The following is a 19524-nucleotide window of genomic DNA, read 5'->3' as shown; positions in this document are numbered from 1 at the left end:
GCCGCTGCCCGCGGGCCCCAGGTGCTGGGCCCCGCTGCGAGTGCGGGTTGGTATCCCTGCGCCGCGCCGCGCCGGGTCCCGATTGGCGCCGCGAGGCTCCTGGCGTTCGGAAGGCCGGCCCCGACGCCGGGCTCGCGGCTCAGCGCGCTCTTCTTTCCCAGGACTGACTGCGAGGGGCCCGCCGGAGCTGCCCGGCCCGGGCCGCTCCCGGCCGCCGCTCGATCGCCCCTCGATCGGCCCGCCGGCCCGCCTGGCCCTCATGCAGACTGCCGTCCACTAGAGCCGTACCGACCCCCGAGGTCCGAGGTACGTAGCCGCCCCGCGCCCGCAGGGCCACGCCAGCCTTCGCTGCCCCGACCCGGCTGCACCTTTGCATTTCGCCCCGAGTGCATGCACTTCGATTGTGGCAGATGAGATTTTTGGCCCAGGATGGCAGGGCGGAGGGGGGAAGAAGCATAATTCAGCCATTTTTTGCAGTGCATAGCTGCAGGTACCATGATTACTCTCGCCACCCCCCCCAACCCCAAACCCGTCCCTTTCCTTTCCTTTTCCCCAATGCTCTTATTTATGCCCCGAATCGCCCATGCGAAACGCCGAGGAAGACAAACCGTGCAAGTGGAAGATCGGGGCTCCTGCGGGTGGGTACCCGAGCAAATGGCTAGGCCAGTCTGCGCTGGCAGATCTCAGAGATCGGGTCGGCGCCGAATCGCCACATCCCCGGGTAGTGAGTGAGGACTACATGAGGTCATACGTGAATATCATCTAGAGGCGTAAAGTGCTGGGGAATCGCCCGGCGAGCCTTTTTTTCTCTTTTGCAGTCTTCCCTCGCCGGAGCTAGGTTAACGCTGTCGTGGCTAACTGTTGCTGCCTCTTTGATTTCTGTATTTTAAGTCTACGAAATAAGTGTGCCATAGCGAAGACATGGACTAGAGAGGGAGCAGTCACGTTGCTTGCTCTTCTTCCCCCGAAATGCTAACTGCTTATTTAAAATAACGGTATTCTTTAATTCCAATCGAACGTTACTGGAGTGCCTTGCTTTTCAGTTTTCTAGGCCGCTTCAAGCTTCTTTTCGCCCACCCCGCCCCCCAACTCGGAATATTTATTTAACACCTTCTGTTTAGCTCGTATTCCCTACTTTCCAGATAGTCTTGGAATTGATTGCATTCATCTGCTGGATTGATCAACGAGAAGATGCCTCGAAGACTGATTCCCTTATTTTAATGCCTTTTCCCCCTCACTTCTAGGTAACACGATGCCTAAATTTGTATCAAATAATTTTAAAAGGGTTGTGAACAGCTGAGACATGTATTCATATTTCTGTTAATCTTAATAAAGGCATGGGTAGGACATTCCGACTTCTTGGTAATACAGTAATATAAAACGTGATTTCATTCACATCTTAATCTGCATAAGAACACTTCCTAGATTCTTAGAGCCAGGTTTTCCAGTGTTGAAGGGGTGACAGTTGGCTTCTTGGAAGATGGTTATCCTGGGGCAAAGAAGGAAATAGTATGTTAAGGGGATAGTAAATATATATGGTTTAAAAACGGAACTTTGTCAGAATTTGTTGATTCATAAATTTAGCAGATCAACACAGAACCATTTTTTCCCACAGCAGAAATGTATGGTTTGGCTTTAAAAAGACGGTTCCACAAGAAGTAAGAGGGAAGCATTTTAAAATGATTATTTTTAGCTTAAGAAATGGTTTTTCGGAGTTTTCTTTCCCGGAATACATTATTAAATATGTAATCCAGTACCAATTGTCTTTCATATGCTTTGTACTTTGTGAAAAAAAGTAGAGTAAGACTGGAAAGATTAGGTTAGCAGAAGTCTAATGTATTAGCTGTTTTTACACATTGGATTTCAGCTTCTCTTGAAGATAAATTTTTGGCAAATCATTGCTCTACTGGGAATTTCAAGGTTTGACCTCTCTACCTTGATTTGGTGTTCTGGGGTTAAAATCTTGGAACCGGGTTGTCTTGGCTTCCGTGGATGATTTAAAGGGTCATCTGGTGTAAAACTGGAATTGAACAACATAAAGGGAAAAGCGTTAAAAAGTCATAACAATAATTTTAATGGGAATTTCCCCCTTAGAAGTTGTTAAATAGCAGAGTTTTTTTTTTGAGGGGGGCACAACCTGTGATGTTTAGGCTCTGCATTCAGGAATTACTCCTGGTGGTACTCTGGGGGCCACAGGGAATTTTGGGGGATTGAACCTAGGTTGGCAGCATGCAAGGCCTTACCTGCTCTACTAGCTCTCCAACCCCAACCCCAACCCCAACCCCAAGCTATACATTGAAAAGGAGAAAACTTGGTCTTTTTAGTAAGTCCCCCCACCCCACTTTTTTTTTGCTTCTTGGGCTGCACCTGCTGATGCTCAGGAGTTACTTCTGGCTATGCGCTCAGAAATCACTCCTGGTTTGGGGGATCATATAGGACATGATGTCCTAGATTAGTGGGGCAAGGCAAATGCCCTACAGCTTGTGCCACCGCTCCAGCCCCTCCCACCCCACTTTTTTTTTTTTTTTTGCTTCTTGGGCTGCACCTGCTGATGCTCAGGAGTTACTTCTGGCTATGCGCTCAGAAATCGCTCCTAGTTTGGGGGATCATATAGGACATGATGTCCTAGATTAGTGGGGCAAGGCAAATGCCCTACAGCTTGTGCCACCGCTCCAGCTCCTCCCACCCCACTTTTGAACAGTGGTGCCTGTGTTTTGATTTTGTGTGGGGTCCTCCAGAATGTCTGTAGTAGGTATGCAGTGAGCCTTCCCTCTGCACACAAAAGGGATCTTCAGCTTCTGAGGACTTGGGCCCCTTCTGAGTGTGAATTGCATAGACGTGGAACACGGATGGAGATGGGGGTGGGGGTGGGAGGGTAGGGGTGGAGGGTTGAACAGCAAGAATAGTAGGGGCCAGAGTGATAGCACATCAGTAGTGCATTTGCCTTGCAGGTGGCTGACCCAGGATGGACCTCGTTTCAATCCCCGGCGTCCCATATGGTCCCCCAAGCCAGGAGTAACCCCTGAGCATCACCGAGGCCCAAAAACAAAAACAGAACAGCAGTGGGGCCAAGTGGGGGAGGCAGTTTCCCTGGAAAAAGCTCTGGAGTCCAGCAGTCCCCTAAGCCAGTGCTTAGTAACTGTCTATTTTTGTGGGGAAAAGCTATACCCAGCAGTGGTCAGGGGTTACTTTTTTTTTTTTTTTTGGTTTTTGGGCCACACCCAGTGACGCTCAAGGGTTATTCCTGGCTATGCGCTCAGAAATCGCCCCTGGCTTGGGAGGACCATATGGGACGCCGGGGGATCGAACCGCGGTCCGTCCTAGGCTAGCGCAGGCAAGGCAGGCACCTTACCTCTAGCGCCACCGCCCGGCCCCTAGGGGTTACTTTTTGCTAGACACTCAGGAAGCACTCCTGGTCGGCTTGGTGGACCATGTGAGATGACAGGGATTGAATCCAGGTTGGCTGAATGCAAGGCAAGCATTCTGTAATATCTTTCTGGCCCATAGTACTATCCTTGTCTGTCTTACCTAGCCTCTGAACTTTTTGTTCTTTCTTTTTTGGAGGGGGGGGCAGGTTGGGCCACACCCGGTGACCCTCGGGTTATTCCTGGCTATGCGCTTAGAAATCTCTCCTGGCATCCGGGATTTGACTACTGTCCGTCCTGGATTGGCTGTGTGCCAGGCAAACGCCCTACCACTGCGCTATCTCTTCAGCCCCTGTTTTATTATTTTCATACCATTTTATTATTATTTTTAAATATGGCATTGGCTTGAATGCCAGCGAATGCCTAGAAGCCTGCACTCTGCCTCTGAACCACAGCTCGGGCCTGCAGCGGGCTTTTTTAATTTTTAATTTTTCGCCTTTGGGGGAGGTGAGCAGCAATTGGGATGGATTGGGGACCCCACCCTCTGAGTTTAGAGGGAGATGTAGCAAACTGCCAACCGCCAGCTGTCTGGTCTTCCTTGAGCTGGTTTAGGCGGGAGATGTAAGGAGCTGAGGGATGGAGCAAATCGCCAAAGGTCAAACCTTTGGTGCCCGCCCTTGAACTTGGTTTAAGTAGGAGATGTAGCAAACCGCCAGCTGCCACAGCTCTGACTTGCAACAGGCTTTATATTTCCCCCCATCCTTTGTTTGGGAGAAGGGGAGCAGCAATTGGGATGGAGGGTGCGCCTGATATAGACATGTAGTCGGCTACAGTTGGGGACCCCACTCCCTTAGTGAGTTTGGTGGGAGATGTAGTGACCTGCCAACCACCAGCTGTCTGGAGCTCGCCTTCCTTGAGCTGGTTTAGGCGGGAGATGTAAGGAGCTGGGGGATGGAGCAAAGCGCCAAAGGTCAACGGTCTTGTGCCCGCCTTCAAAGTCAGTTTAAGGTGATGTGTAGCAAACCACCACCTGCCACAGCTCGGACTTGCAGTGGGCTTTATATTGACCCCCCTTTCTTTGGTTGTTGGGAGGAGGGGAACAACATTTGGGATGGAGGGTGTGCCTGATATAGATATGCAGTTGGCTACAATTGGGGACCCCACCCCCGAGTGATGGGAGATGTAGCTACCTGCTAACCGCCAGCTGTCTGGGGCCCTCCTTCCTTGACCTGGTTTAGCGGGAGATGTAAGAAGCTGGGAGATGTAGAAAACCCTCAACTGTCTGGGAGCCACAGTCCGAGGACTTGCAGTGGGATTTCTTTTTTTTTTTTTACTTTTTTTAAAATTTTTTGCCTTTCTATGGTGGTTTGGGGAAGGGGAGCAGCAACCGGGATTGAGGGTGCACCCCATATATGACATGCAGTCAGCTAGTGAGTTTAGATGCAGGAGATGTAGCAAACCAGGAGATACAGCAAATTGCTAGCTGTCTGGTGCCCACCCTCCTTGAGTTGGTTTAGCCAAGAGATGTAGCAAACCGCCGGTAGTCGGTGCTCAGTGAGTGCACTCTGCCTCTGAACCACAGTCGGACTTTCAGGCTTTCTTTTTTTTAATTTTTTGCTTTTCTGTGGTGTTTGGGGAAGGGGAGCAGCACTCGGGATGGAGGGCGCGCCTTATCTAGACATGTAGCCAGTGAATGGGCTTGGGTGGGAAATGTAGTAGCAAACTGCCTGCCATTGCGCGGACTCACTTCGAGCCTGCCTTTCCATTGGCATCACTTGCTCGGAGAACCTGCACCGCAGTGCTCCAGGATCCTTCCTGCCTCCAGCTTTAAGGCAGCCATTCATATTTTCAGCAGAGAAAAAAACCCCGCTAGTGCAGCGGCCTCAAGGTAGGTGTGCTGCTGTTTGAGGGGCCAGCATTTTTGGGGTGTGGGGTGGGGTAGGGTGAAAAAGGGAGAGAGTAATAGTGCTAACACCATTTTAGGAACCCTGGGCAGGCACGTGGAGTTCAATATTTTGCTCTGCGTGCGGTTAGTATTGCGGTTAGTGTAGAAGCAGAAGGCTTTTTCAGAATTAGAAATTTTCACTTGCGGAGCCGGAGAGATAGTACAGCGGTAGGGCGTTAGTTTTGCATGCAGCTGATTCGAACAGATGGTAGTTTGAATCCTGGCCTCCCATATGGTCCCCCGTGCCAGCGAGGAGTGACTTCTGGGCATAGAGTCAGGAGTAACTCCTGAGCGCTGTGGGGTGTGACCTAAAAAAACAAAAAAAATATTTTGCTTAGACTCAAATTTTCTTGGGTGTGCATACGGAGGTGCTCAGGGTTCATTCCTGGGAGCTCTGGATCCTCTGTAGGGCTTGGGAACTAACCCAGTCTAAGGCATGCAAGCCAGCCACCTACACCCCTCTACTATCTCCCTGGCCCCAGGTTTTCTGGTTGGTGTTGGTTTTTGTTGCTTGTTTGTTTTGGGCCACACTCAGTGACGCTCAGGGGTTACTCCTGGCTATGCGCTCAGAAATCACTCCTGGCTTGGGGGACCATATATGGGGACACCAGGGGATTGAACTGCGGTCCATCCTACGTTAGTGCACACAAGGCAAACGCCTTACCGCTTGCACACCATCGCTCAGGCCCTGTTTTTGTTTTTGTTTTTGGGCCACACCCATGACGCTCAGGGGTTATTGGGGGCCATATTTGGGGACCCTGGGGGATTGAGCTGCAGTCCATTGCATGCAAGGCAAACACCTTTACTGCTTGCACGCCACTGCTCGGCCCTGTTGGTATTTTGGTTTTGGGGCCACACTCATGATGCTCAGGGATTACTCCTGGCTATGTACTCAGAAATTGCCCCTGGCTTGGGGGACCATATGGGACACTGGGGGATCGAACCATGGTCCATCTTAGGTTAGCGCGTGCAAGGCAAATGCCCTATCCCCTGTGCCACTGCTCCAGCCCCTGGTGGTGGTTGTTTTTGGCGACACCCAGTGGCGCTCGGGTTACTCCTGGCTTTGCACTCAGAAAATACTCCTAGTAGGCTTGATGGACTTTATGGAAACTGTAGCTCTAACGGGTTGGCCAGGTGGAAGGCAAACGCCCTACCAGCTGTGTTAAACTCTTGCCCCCAGATTTTCTGCATTTAAGATCCATGAAAGTCCCGTTTGACTACATTGTTGAAACAAATAAGAACAGATAGTGTTTGTCTCTAAATAAGGACATATAATTTGGGGCCAGAGAGAGACTATAGCATAGTGGGTTGGGCTCTTGCTTTTCCTGCAGCTGACCCCTGTTGTATTGTTAGCCTCACCAAGAGTGATCTCTGAACATAGAGCCTAGCCCTTGAGCATAGTGTGTGTAGCTGAACAACTTCGCCCCTTAAACAACAACAAAAATTAAACTTAATGAATTTGTGCCATTTAAAGATTTGTTGGAGTTCTGGATCATAATATTTAGATACTGAAAAATATTTATTTTAGTGGTATAATTCCTGTGGATTAAAATGCTAACATTAAGGTAAATGTTAGGATGTAACTTAGAGGAATTGAGGTTTTATTTCCCAGTAGAGGCTTTTCCTAGAATTCTCACTGGATCCAGTCTCTAAAGGCTAGGGAAGCTGCTTTCCATGACATCACTCTTGGGCTACTTAGTGTGAGGAATAAGCAGAGGACCATAAAATTAAACTCTCATTATAAGCACCATTGAAGCAGAAGAGGTTTCTGCTTTTTTTGGGGGGGATGGGCCAAACCCAGCAGTGTTCAGTTCTCTCACACCTGGCTGTGCTGAGGGGCCATCTGGGGTTAAAAACTGATGGTCTCCTGCAAGGCCAAATGTTCTACCACTTGTGTTTTTCATATACGCTTTCTTATACTATGGTTACTATAAATGGTAAACATACCTGAAAAGTGAAGTAATTTTTTTTTGTTTTTTTTTTTGGCCACACCCATTTGATGCTCAGGGGTTACTCCTGGCTAAGCGCTCAGAAATTGCCTCTGGCTTGGGGGGACTATATGGGACGCCGGGGGATCGAACCGCGGTCCTTCCTTGGCTAGTGCTTGCAAGGCAGGCACCTTACCTCTAGGACCATCTCGCCGGCCCCAAAGTGAAGCAATTTTATAGTATAATATAGTAGGTAACTAACCCTAGGCAGGGGTCTCAAACTCGCGGCCCGTGGGCAGCAAACGGCCCTCCGTACAACATTTTGTGGCCCTGCCCTAGAGGAATCTTTTTTTTTGTTTTGTTTTGTTTTGTTTTAGTTGTTTGGGTCACACCCCCCAATTTTCAAGGCTTACTACTGACTTTGCACTCAAGGATCACCCCAACTTTGCCTCTGCCTCCTGCGGCCCCTGGGTAAATTGAGTTTGAGACCCCTGCTAGACTCTTGAAGAACCCAAAGCTTTCTTGAAAGTTTAACTTGAATGGTTGTTTGCAAGTATTAAATTAACTTACGCAGCATATTCAATTGAGTTTCTTAATTTGAATTGTGTGTTGTAGGGTATAAAGTAAAATGATTGGTAATAAAGTTAATTAAGTCTGTTTTCAATTTTTTTTCTTTTTTTTCTGTGTGTGTGTGTGTGTGTGTGTGTGTGTGTGTGTGTGTGATGTTTTACTCCTGTCAAGTGTTACTACTCCTGGCTCTGCACTCAAATTATTCCTGGTGGTGTTTGAGGGACCATATGAGATGCAAGGGATCAAACCTGAGTCACTTGCATGCAAAGCAAGTATTTTAATATCTCCTCAGACCACTCAGATTTTTGTTTGTTTTGGGACCACATTTGATAGTGATCAGGGCTTATCCTAACTCTGCATTTAGGGCTTACTCCTGGTGGTGCTTGGGGGACCAATGAGGTGCCAGGGATCAAAACTTGTTCTGCTGCATCTAAGGCAAGCACCCTACCAATATATTATCACTTCAGTCCTCAGATTTTTCTTTAAGGTAAAAGTTTGTGTTGTCAGGCAAAGAGTGGAGAGGAGAGGGAACCTAGGAACCCTGGTGGAGATCTTGGGGTGTTGACACTGATAGTGGGATTGGTGCTGGAACATTGTATGTCTAAAATCCAACTAGGAAGAACTTTAGTTATATCAGCCTCCTTTAATAAAATTTAAAAAAATGAGAAAACAACTGGAGATGGCCCAGAAGCCTGAAGTGTGCATCCTTTGCTGGCAGGATTCCCCAGCGCGTCTGGGTGTGCGTCCCTGCCTCAAATGGAGACATTTTCTTTGAAGCGCTGAATTTAAATTTATAGGTTAACAGAAATTATGAGTGTATTTTTTTGTTTTGTCTTTGGGCCACACCCAGCAGCAAGTGTACTGTATTATTGCTCAGGCTCCCCATTTGCCTTAATTTCTTGTTCACTTTCCCTCCACTAGACTTCTTTACTAGCCATTAGAGTTGGAATTGTTAGAAATTTCTTTTTTTTTTTTTTTTTGTGGTTTTTGGGTCACACCCGGCAGTGCTCAGGGGTTATTCCTGGCTCCAGGCTCAGAAATTGCTCCTGGCAGGCACGAGGGACCATATGGGGCGCCGGGATTCGAACCAATGACCTCCTGCATGAAAGGCAAATGCCTTACCTCCATGCTATCTCTCCGGCCCTAGAAATTTCTATGTATAAATAACAGTAATAGTTTTCCAGATGTGTCTTTTGCTTATTCATCTTAATACTCAGTGGTACTCAAACCTTTTAGGCATTTTTAAGATTCTTTTTTTGTTTGTTTGTTTTTTGGGTCTCACCAGGCAGTGCTCAGGGGTTACTCCTGGCATGCTCAGGGGACCATATGGGATGCCATGATTTGAACCACCATCCTTCTGCATGCAAGGCAAATGTCTCACCTCCATGCTATCTCTCCGGCCCCGGCAATGCTCAGGGATTATTCCTGGCTCTCTGCTCAGAAATCGCCCCTGGCAGACACATGGGACGCCGGGATTCGAACCACCGTACTTCTGCATGAAAGGCAAACGCCTTACCTCCATGCTATCTCTCGCGCCCCATTTTTTAAGATTCTTAAAAATTGTTGTCTAAGAGCTGGAGAGATAGTGCCAGGGGATTAAGAACTTGCTTTCCATTCAGCCACTTTGGTTTCATCTCTGAGTTCTGCCAGTAATCATCCCTGAGAGCAGAGTTAGGAGTAAACCCTGCACTACCAGTAAAAAAGCACTGTCATTTGTCGCCCCCCCCCCAATATACCCCTCTAAAGTTAGGATTTAGGACCCAGGGATGTAGCTCAGTGGTTGAGTGCATTCGACATTCTGGAATCAATCTTCAACAACCCTTCAAATTTGGATCTAGAAGTGTGTTTAGTTGGGGACACACTTGGCAGGTATGTAACTATAGGATGCTGTATATCTGATCTGGGGCTCCTGAATAAAGAGAAATTTATACCCTGAATTGTGATGCATGCAACTGTAAAATGTACTATTCCTTAGAAATTAAAGCTGAGGGGGCCAGAGCGGTGGTGCAGTGGTAGGGCATTTACCTTGCACGCTACTGACCTAGGACCGTGGTTCAATCCTCTGGTGTCCCATATGGTCCCCCAAGCCAGGAGCGACTTCTGAACCAACCAGGAGTAACCCCTGAGTGTCACCGGTGTGGCCCCCCCCCCCCTAAAAAAAAGAAAAGAAAGAAAGAAAAAGGGGCCAGAGAGATAGCATGGATAGGGTATTTGCCTTGCATGCAGAAGGATGCTGGTATCCTGGCATCCCATATGGTCCCCTGAGCCTGCCAGGAGCGATTTCTGAGTGTAGAGCCAGGAGTAACCCCTGAGTGCTGCAGAGTGTGACCCAAAAAACCAAAAAAAAAATTAAAGCTGAGGCTTTAATATCTTTACATATTTTTTGGTTTTTAGGCCACACTTGACTGCTTTCTCAGGACTTACTTCTGGCTTTGCATCCTGCGATCACTCCTGATGGGCCTTGGGGGACCATATTGATGCTGGGGACAGATCCTGGTTTGGCTGCATGCAAGATCATTCCAGCCCCATTTGTTTTTGGTTTTTGGGTCACACCCGACAGCGCTGAGGGGTTCCTCCTGGCTCTATGCTCAGAAATCGCCACTGGCAGGCACAGGGGACCATATGGGATGCCAGGATTCAAACCACCATCCTGCATGAAAGGCAAATGCCTTACCTCCATGCTATCTCTCTGGCCCCTCCAGCCCCATTTTTTTGTTTTTTGGGCCACATCTGGCAGTGCTCAAGGGTTACTCCTGGCTATCTGCTCAGAAATAGCTTTTGGCAGGCACAGGGGGCCATATGGGACACCAGGATTCGAACCAACCACCTTAAGTCCTGGGTTGGCTGCTAGCAAAGGCAGAGAAAAGACCAAGATAAGCTTGAATAACTTAAAATGTAGTCTTTTTAAAACATAGCTGTCATGTGCTAAAACTATATTAGTTAACAACTTTATAGGAAAACCCCACCTAGATAGTAAGGGGTGGGTGGGGGGAGTTGTACTAAGAATCTAAGAATTTCTTTCATACCCAAAGGTCAGGAATAGACCTAGAAACATGGGAGGGAGGAGTCGGCAGTAGGGAATGCTCCCTGTCCTGTTTTGACTTCATTCTCTCTGTTGGCTTGAGTTTCTCTGGTAACTCAGCCCCACAAGGTAGAAGTTGATGCCTATGGCTGCTTTTTTTTAAACATATTCCAGTTCTAGTCAGTCAGTGCACGTATTCCCTTTATCTCTTTATCTCTTTAAAATTCTTGGCAAAAGAGTGTGTCCATCATAATTCTTACTTCCACCCCTCCCTAGTATGGTCATATGTGATAGGAACAGAACCACTGTGGAGGCCTGCTTGGAATCTCCCTCGGGCTGGTGCTGCACTGAAATCTTGATCATCTTTTGACTTACGCTTTACCAATCCTTTCCCCTATCCCCACTCACTGCTTTTGTAAATTGAATTTAGAATACTTTTTAAAAGCATAGGATTTATTTTTTAAAGGTTTCCTTTTCTTTTTTTCTTTCCTTTCCTCTCCCCTCCCCTCCACTCCCCTCCCCTCCCCTATTCCCCTCCTCACCTCCTCTCCTCTCCTCTCCTCTGCTCTCCTCCCCTCCCTTCCCCTCTCTTCCCCTCCCCTCCTCTCTCTCCTCTGCTCTGCTCTCCTCCCCTTCCCTCCCCTCTCCTCTTCCCCTCCTCCTCTCCTCTCCTCTGCTCTGCTCTCCTCCCCTCCCTTCCCCTCCCCTCTCTCCCCTCCCTTCCTCTTCCCTCTACTCCCCTCCCTCACTCCCCCATCTTTCCCTCCCTCCCTCCCTTCCTTTCCTTTTTTTTGTTTGGTTTTTGGGCCACCTGGCAGCACTTAGAGGTTACTCCTGGCTTTGCACTTAGAAATCACTCCTGGCAGGCTCAGGGGACCTATTGGGATGCTGGAGATTGAACCTGGGTCTGTCCCGGGTTGTCCACGTGCAAGGCAAATGCCTTACCACTGTGCTATCTCTTCGGCCCCTACAGGTTTTATTTAGATGCATCCTTTTACAGAAGGTAAATATTAGGTAATAGAAATCTTACTAGACTTGTCTGAGATGGTTACTTTGACAATAAGTGAAAAAAGTGGTGCTTTAGGCATTGGCAGAATAACAGTTCAGTGAGACAAAACAGTACTCTCAAGTATATGAACATTGACACTCAACCTGTTATTAACCTTCATTAAATTTGGCCAATACATTTGTTGAGTTGCGGTGATAATTGGTATCCACATGATCCTCAGAAGTAGAATGAAGTATGTCTTATTTATCATTTAATTTGCTTTTATAGTCTAAATTTGAAAATTGATAATTAGTATGATATTGCTAGCCTCATATTAAAGAGAATATTTTATTTAGACACTACAAAGTAATATTCCATTTGTTCACAGTAGGTATTTGTGTGCATATCCCTATTTATATCACTTGGAAAACTCTTTAAGTGTTGCAAGTCAGTCCCTGAAGAGGTTGACTGATGGAGGGATGGAGGATGAGGTCTTTCCCCTTCAGCTCAGATCACGAGTCTGCCACCCTGTCTAGCCGACGGTTCTGAGGTGAAACATCGGGTAAACAGCTCGCAGACAGTCAGGCTTGTGGAAATATTAGCTTTATTCGGTGGACAAGACTGAAGCCCAAAGACTCAACCTTAGTTCCAGCAAAAAGCCCCCCGCCTTCCACAGACCCTTGTTTTTATCCTCCAGAATCAGAGACCACCCAATGGTGGGAGCAGACTCAGGTATTACCCTAGGGTGGGGGCAGAATGCCAGGTCACACCCTAGGGTAGGGCACAATCACTGGATCAGAGTAGGGTCAGTAACATAATAATCCCCTAAAATATTTACATACACAACAATTCCCCAGTTTGTTTTTAGTAAACAAACAATATTGTCTACAATTATTAAAGGAAAAACTAGTCAATAATAAAAGAGCGGCTGTTTGCATTAGCGCATCACAGGAAAATGTAAAGAAAAACTCCCTTAATATAAATGAATGATAATAAGCTTTTGCCCTGCTGGGCTCTCTGGCTTTTGGGTCTTTGCCTCTTTTGGTCTTTGACCAGCATGGAGGTCAAAGGAAGATGGCTGAAAGGAGTTAAGATGCAGGGCCAAGAATAACTAGTGCTTGAAAGGTTATGAGTAGGCCACACACATGTGGTGAATAGGGCATGAATAAAGATGATGCTTCCTGATGCCTGTCTCTGGATGAGTGATTCCGCTGTTCACCTAAACCTGGGACCTGCCAGCTGGATGGGGGTTGCGGAGCCACGTGGCCTGGGATGGCATCCACTTCCATCCAGCCCCATCTTTAATTATTTGATTCAACATCTGGCGCCCGAATCCTGGACCCAAGAAAACAGCGATGATGGTGAGAATTCTGCTTTTCAGTTTCATTTTGGCTCTTTTCGGATGCACTAAGCCCAAAACCCTGGGCCACGTGCCACAATTTTCAAAGATGGCCGACACCCCATCTGGGGGCTCAAAGGCCATTGAAACAAAGGTGATGAAAGCTTGTATCACCTCCATCCCAGGCCCAGGCCCAGGACTGAAACTTTGTTACAATAAACAAAAACCTCGGCCTCCTCAAAGACTAATTAAAAGCCTAGATTGGAAACGGAGGAGAAAAAAGACTGTATTTAAAGTGGACTGATTTTCTGAGAGCAACCTTTGGCTTGAATTTGGATTTCGACTTTGAAAATTTCGGACTGGACTTTTAGTTTAAATAACTTTGAACTCTGAACATCCAAAAGCCCCCTGCAAAAAAGCTGGAACCTGTTTGCAAATTGCTGCCCGGAGGGGAGAAAAGTGGCGAGGCGAGCCTGGGATCCGCCCTCCAAATCTGAAAGGTGAAACAGCACGATCCGGCTGCGGAACCTGGGACCACATGGCCAACAGCAGTGAGCAAGCCATCTGCGGGGCCTGGGACTATGGAAGTAATCCACGTGGTGAGAACAGCGTGGGACAAATTAATCATCTGGACTTTTGGTGTAGGGACTAAGTGGGTAGTCATATATTTTACTCATAGTTGGTGATGGGATAAGTTTTAGTTAGTGGTTTTAAAAAAAAGGAGTAATAACAGCTTAGCCCATTTAAAAATCTGATTTCTAACCGCCTGCATCTTTGTCTTGATTAGACATTTTCTTCATAATTTAAATGTGTTTTGTTTTCCAGTTAATATTTTCAATTGCAAAATGTTTTACTGTGTGTATTTTAATGTACTTAGCCTGTTTTTAAAATGTATGTTATGCATTTATGCTGTAGTACTTGTGTGTAGAGAAGGTTAATAGGAACAGAAAGTTCCCCCAATATAGTTTAAAAGTATAGGAACATGAAAGTTCCGGAATCGTGCTTGGTAGAAAGCATTAAGAGAATTTTAAGTTACAGGTGTATAGTATATTTTGCAAAAATGTTATGTTTTTGAAAAGGGCTGGTATGTTAATTTTCACTCTATTACGTTGTTGTATGAAAATATTAACCCACCTTTGGCTAAAGGTGGAGTCAGAATTACAAAAGGCTCTTTTATATTTCACAGAAGGGGGAAATGTAACTCCACCCTGGATTTAGGTGTAGCTACCTGAGACCCACCCATTTCTGGGAGGGGTCTTGGGAACCAGATATTATGTGTGACCTTACCTGCAAGACCCCGCCCATTCCTGGGAGGGGTCTTGGAAAAGGTAGATAAGCCTTTGAGCCAGGGGATTAGGCGTTTGCCCTGCTGGGCTCTCTGGTTTTTGGGTCTCTGCATTCTGGTCTTTGACCAGCATGAAGCCCAAAGGGAAGATGGCTGTAAGGAGTTAAGAGGCAGGGCTAGCAAAGAATGGCTGTGCTTGAAAGGTTATGATAGAAACCACACATGTGGTGAATAGGGATGAATAAAGCTGATGCTTCTTGATGCCTGTCTCTGGATGAGTCTGATTCTGATTCAACTGTTCACCTAACCTGGGACCCGCCGACTGATGGGGGTTGCGGAGCCACTTGGCCTGGGATGCCATCCACTTTCATCCAGCCCCATTATTAATTATTTGATTCAACACTTAAGTTCAATTCAGGAAAAGTCTTTAATCTTGAACCTGTTAGTAAAATATTACTGCCAAAGTGTGTGTGTGTGTGTGTGTGTGTGTGTGTGTGTGTGTGTGTGTGTTTGGGCCAGGGGTTACTCCTGGCTCTCTGCTCAGAAATCGTTCCTGGCAGGCACGGGGAACCATACGGGATGCTGGGATTCGAACCACCATTGGTCCTGGGTCAGCTGCTTACAGGACAAACACCCTTCTGCTGTGCTATCTCTTCGGCCCCACTGCCAAATCTTTGAATACTGTAAAATATGTCTATTTTCTAAATTACATATAGTCCTCTTGTGTTAGACTGTAACAAAAATAAAGGTATATGGCTTTTATATTAAAGGACTACAAATTGGGGCCGGAGAGATAGCATGGAGGTAAGGCGTTTGCCTCTCATGCAGAAGGTCATCGGTTCGAATCCCGGCGTCCCATATGGTCCCCCATGCTTGCCAGGAGCGACTTCTGAGCCTGGAGCCAGGAGTAACCCCTGAGCACTGCCGGGTGAGACCCAAAAACCAAAAAAAAAAAAAAAAAAAAAAAAAAAGGACTACAAATTAAAATTGATATGCTTTCATCTTGCATGTACTTAGCCTACATAAGTGAACATATGTGGTATAATCAGTAAGATTTAAAGGTAAAGGGGCCAGAGAGATAGCATGGAGGTAAGGCATTTGCCTTTCATGCAGAAGGTCATCAATTCGAATCCCGGTGCCCCATATGGTCCCCCGTGCCTACCAGGAGCAATTTCTGAGCATGGAGCCAGGAGTATCCCCTGAGCACTGCCGGGTGTGACTCAAAAACCACAAAAAAAATTTAAAGGTAAGTTAGGAACAAATGGTAGAAAGAGGCACCAAGAATACTTCTTGATAAAAGATGGGGTTAATACACAAGAAAACTGGAGGGTCAGGTACTGTTGTTTAGACATGATTTAAAGATTCCTTTTGGAGTATTCGGAGAAGGGGTGTTTAATAAAAACTATAGGTAAAATGATAGCTTTTGGGGGTTGGAGATGCAGAAGTGAGGTGCTTGCATGTAGCTGACCCAAGTTTGATCCTAGCACCACATGAGGTCCCTTGAGCACATCCAAAACTGTGAACCGTAAGCATAGTACCAGGAATGGTCTCTGAACACTATCACATACAGTCCAACCCTCCTTCCCTCAAACGATTTAAAAGAAAGGCTTTTAGATGTTATCATGTAAAAGAAAGACACAGTAATAAGGATGAGAACAGAATCTTGGGGGAACATCACAATTTAAGAGATAGTTTTTATTTATTTTTGTTTTTTCGCTACATCTGGTGCTACGTGGATTACTCCTGGCTCTGCACTCAGAAGTCACTCCTGGCAGGCTCAGGGGATCATATGGGATACTGGGGATCGAAACCAGGTCCGTCTCTAGTCAGCCCCGTGCAAGGCAAATGCCTTACCTCTGCTATCACTCTGGCCTCAAGAGATAGTTTTTAAAAATGATCCTAGGTAGGAGATTGAATAGCCAACCAAGGGTCAGAAGATTATCAGGAAAGGAGTGTCTTGAAGCTGGCAGAGTGATGTCAATGCTGCAAAAGGATCCTGAGAAATTTGGAAATAAGCTGTAACCATTGGGGTTCAGTTTTTGGTTTTGGAGCCTCTCCTTGCATGAGGGAGGATGCGTCTAGCTCTAAGCCAGTGATTCTCAATTATTTTCTGTCAAGCCCCCCCCCCAGGAAAAAGAAAACATTTTTATGCCCCCCTTTGCGACTGTAGTGTCTTTATTAATAATCTTTAACCTGCAAAACATATATAGAATAATTTAAGCTGATTTTTTAATCAGAGGTGATGTCTGGATTAATGGCTACAATGAGCACGTTTTGCAATGCATAGCTTTTTGAAGCGGGGTTTGAAGCAGGACACAGCAACTTTCAGCTCCAGAGACATACAGAGACATAAACACGGGGCTAAGCTTGTTAGGACAGTGTTTGCCGAGGTCAAACGTGCCCCCCTTTAGGAGCCTCGTGCCCCACTATTTGAGAAGCACTGCTCTAAGCCCATGGCTTACTCGCAGGCAGAATTTGAGCAACCAGGTAGCACTAGAGATGGAACCTTGATCTTCTGTATACAAAGTTTGCACTCGGCCCTTTGAACTTACCTCTCAGCCCCCTAAATGAACTTTGGAAAAACAGTAAATTTTCACTGTAGATAAGATTAGAAAACAAGTTAGCAAAAAGGAAAAGTGAGCTCTTTAATATTCTTAAGAAAACCATTTTTAATATTTTGGTATATTATCTATTCATATTTATTTCTTAACTAAACTTCTCTGTTTTACATTCTTTTTACATTTTGGGGCTATATCACATAGTCTTAGGGATGCCTAATAATGTGATGAACCCTGAGGTTGAATGGATCTTCATAACGCAAAACATTTGCTCAAACCCTTTGCTCCATCTTCATATGTGTGTGTATGGCCTCAGGCTTGGGTAACTACTGAATAAACAAATTAGTATGTGAAGAAATTAAGTCATAAATGACACTGATAAGAAAAAGTAGTAAAATCTGGTGATAGCCTACTCATAAGAGTGGTGCCTTATTTTTGTGTGTGTGTGTGGTTTTTGGGTCACACCCGGCAGTGCTTAGGGGTTATTCCTGGCTCCAGGCTCAGAAATTGCTCCTGGCAGGCATGGGGGACCATATGGGGCGCCGGGATTCTAACTGATGACCTCCTGCATGAAAGGCAAACGCCTTACCTCCATGCTATCTCTCCGGCCCCGCCTTAATTTTCATAGTAACAGCTCTTTTACTTTAATCGGGGTACCATGGGGGCTGGAGTGATAGCACAGAGGGGAGGATAACTCAGGTTTGATTCCTGGCATCTCATGGTTCCCCGGATATCAACAGGAATGCTTTCTGGCTGTTAAGCTAGGAGCAATTCCTGGCCACCGCTGTTGTGCCGCCTCAAACAAAACCTAAATAGGGTAAGAGGTGGATTCCTGAAAAGCAGATGTTTATACCTCACATAATGCCTGTCGCAGAGGTGCTTTTCATTCTAGTAACTAAAGGGGAAGCATTGGTAATAAAATGGTGAGATGGCACTGATTGATGCCCTGACAGAGGAAATGAAGTAACTCAAATTGCCTTTGATACCATTATATATTACAGAGGAGCTCACCTAAGGGAATAGAAGAATTTGGGAGAGAGGGCTTTTCTGATACCACAATATAGGAGAAGATGGTGCTCAGGTGCTGCTGCTGGCAGTGCTTAGGATCAGCCATTGTCAGAAATTAAGCCCAGGCTTCCCATAATGTAAAATGTCCTTAACTCAGTGAGCAAGATAGACTAAAAAAGGTTAAGCTGGAGATTGGCAAGTTGTTAGTTAGTATTTCAGATATAGACTGGATAGCTCAATGGGCTAAATACATGCTTTGTATGCTGGAGGTCTGGATTCAATCATTGGCACCTCATTGTCATCTGCATACCACTAGGAGTGATATCTGTGCACCACTGGGTGTGATGCCCAAACTAAAATCAAAGCTTTTAGATAACGGGCCACTTCTGGGTTGTAACAAGGCCCAGGGATTTGGGAATCAAGTTTTGAAATGTAGGAGGGTGGGCAGGGGGATGTTTGTAGGAATTGAGGATGATAGAAGAATTTTGATTATTAGGTTTTTCCCCCACACTTGGTGATGCTTAGGACTTAATCTTGACTCTGCACTCAGGAATCACATCTGGAAGGCTCAGGGGACCATATAGGATGCTGGGAATCGAAACCCGGTTTGCCTGGTGCATGGCAAGTACCCTACTCACTTTGCTATTGCTCCAGCCTTGATTATTAGATTTTTTTTTGTTCTTTTGTTTTTTTTTTGTTTTTGTTTTTGTTTTTGGATCACACCTGGCAGTGCTCAGGGGATACTCCTGACTCCATGCTCAGAAATTGCTCCTGGCAGGCATGGGGGACCATATGGGACGCCAGGATTTGAACCGATGATCTTCTGCATGAAAGGCAAACAGCTTACCTCCATGATCTCTCTGGCCCAGATTATTTTTTAAAGGATCTCATTGTGGATATTTGAGAGGAGGACATGACTCTAGACAGGGTCCCAAAGTTACTGATGAATATAAGAGGGTGACTGCTATTCATATATGTTAAATGATTAGAAGCAAAAGAAGATGGAGTTCTGTTTGAACAAAAGGCTATAGCTTAGAAAAAGGATAGTTAGAAAACTAGGGTAGCTGAGAGGAGGTAAGATTGTAAAATAGACTTTTTTTTAATAAAATAAGGATCAGACTTCAGAGAACTTTTTGTGTATAGCACACGCCTGTAGGGAAGTTTTTTTTTTGTTTTTTGGTTTTTTTTTTTTTTTTTTGGATTTTGGGCCACACCTGGCGGTGCTCAGGGGTTTACTCCTGGCTGTCTGCTCAGAAATAGCTCCTGGCAGGCACGGGGGACCATATGGGACACCGGGATTCGAACCAACCACCTTTGGTCCTGGGTCGGCTGCTTGCAAGGCAAACGCCACTGTGCTATCTCTCCGGGCCCGGGAAGTTTTTTTTTTTTTATATCCAACAAGGCTCCACAGGGTACAGTGGGTGGGTTGGGAGGGAATTCAAACAAGGGAGGGTGCCTTGTTAGGGAGGAAGCTTGGATCTGTGTGAGGAAGAGTGTTTAGGAGAGGATAGATGGC

The 19524-nt window shown here is 46.2% G+C and overlaps 1 protein-coding gene across 1 annotated transcript in view; it reads left to right on the top strand.

Moving 5' to 3' along the window:
• The first annotated feature begins 277 nt into the window (after positions 1-277).
• KLHL15 (kelch like family member 15) overlaps positions 278-19524 on the top strand; it is a 34057-nt gene continuing 14810 nt past the window's right edge. The window contains exon 1 of the mRNA XM_049766746.1: positions 278-306. The gene's annotated coding sequence lies outside the window, so the exon portion shown is untranslated. The remainder of the gene's footprint in view (positions 307-19524) is intronic.

Source organism: Suncus etruscus, chromosome X (assembly GCF_024139225.1).
Source record: "Suncus etruscus isolate mSunEtr1 chromosome X, mSunEtr1.pri.cur, whole genome shotgun sequence".
Lineage (NCBI taxonomy): Eukaryota > Metazoa > Chordata > Mammalia > Eulipotyphla > Soricidae > Suncus > Suncus etruscus.
The sequence above is the reverse complement of the archived record's forward strand: the minus strand, read 5'-3'. Positions and strand labels throughout refer to the sequence as shown.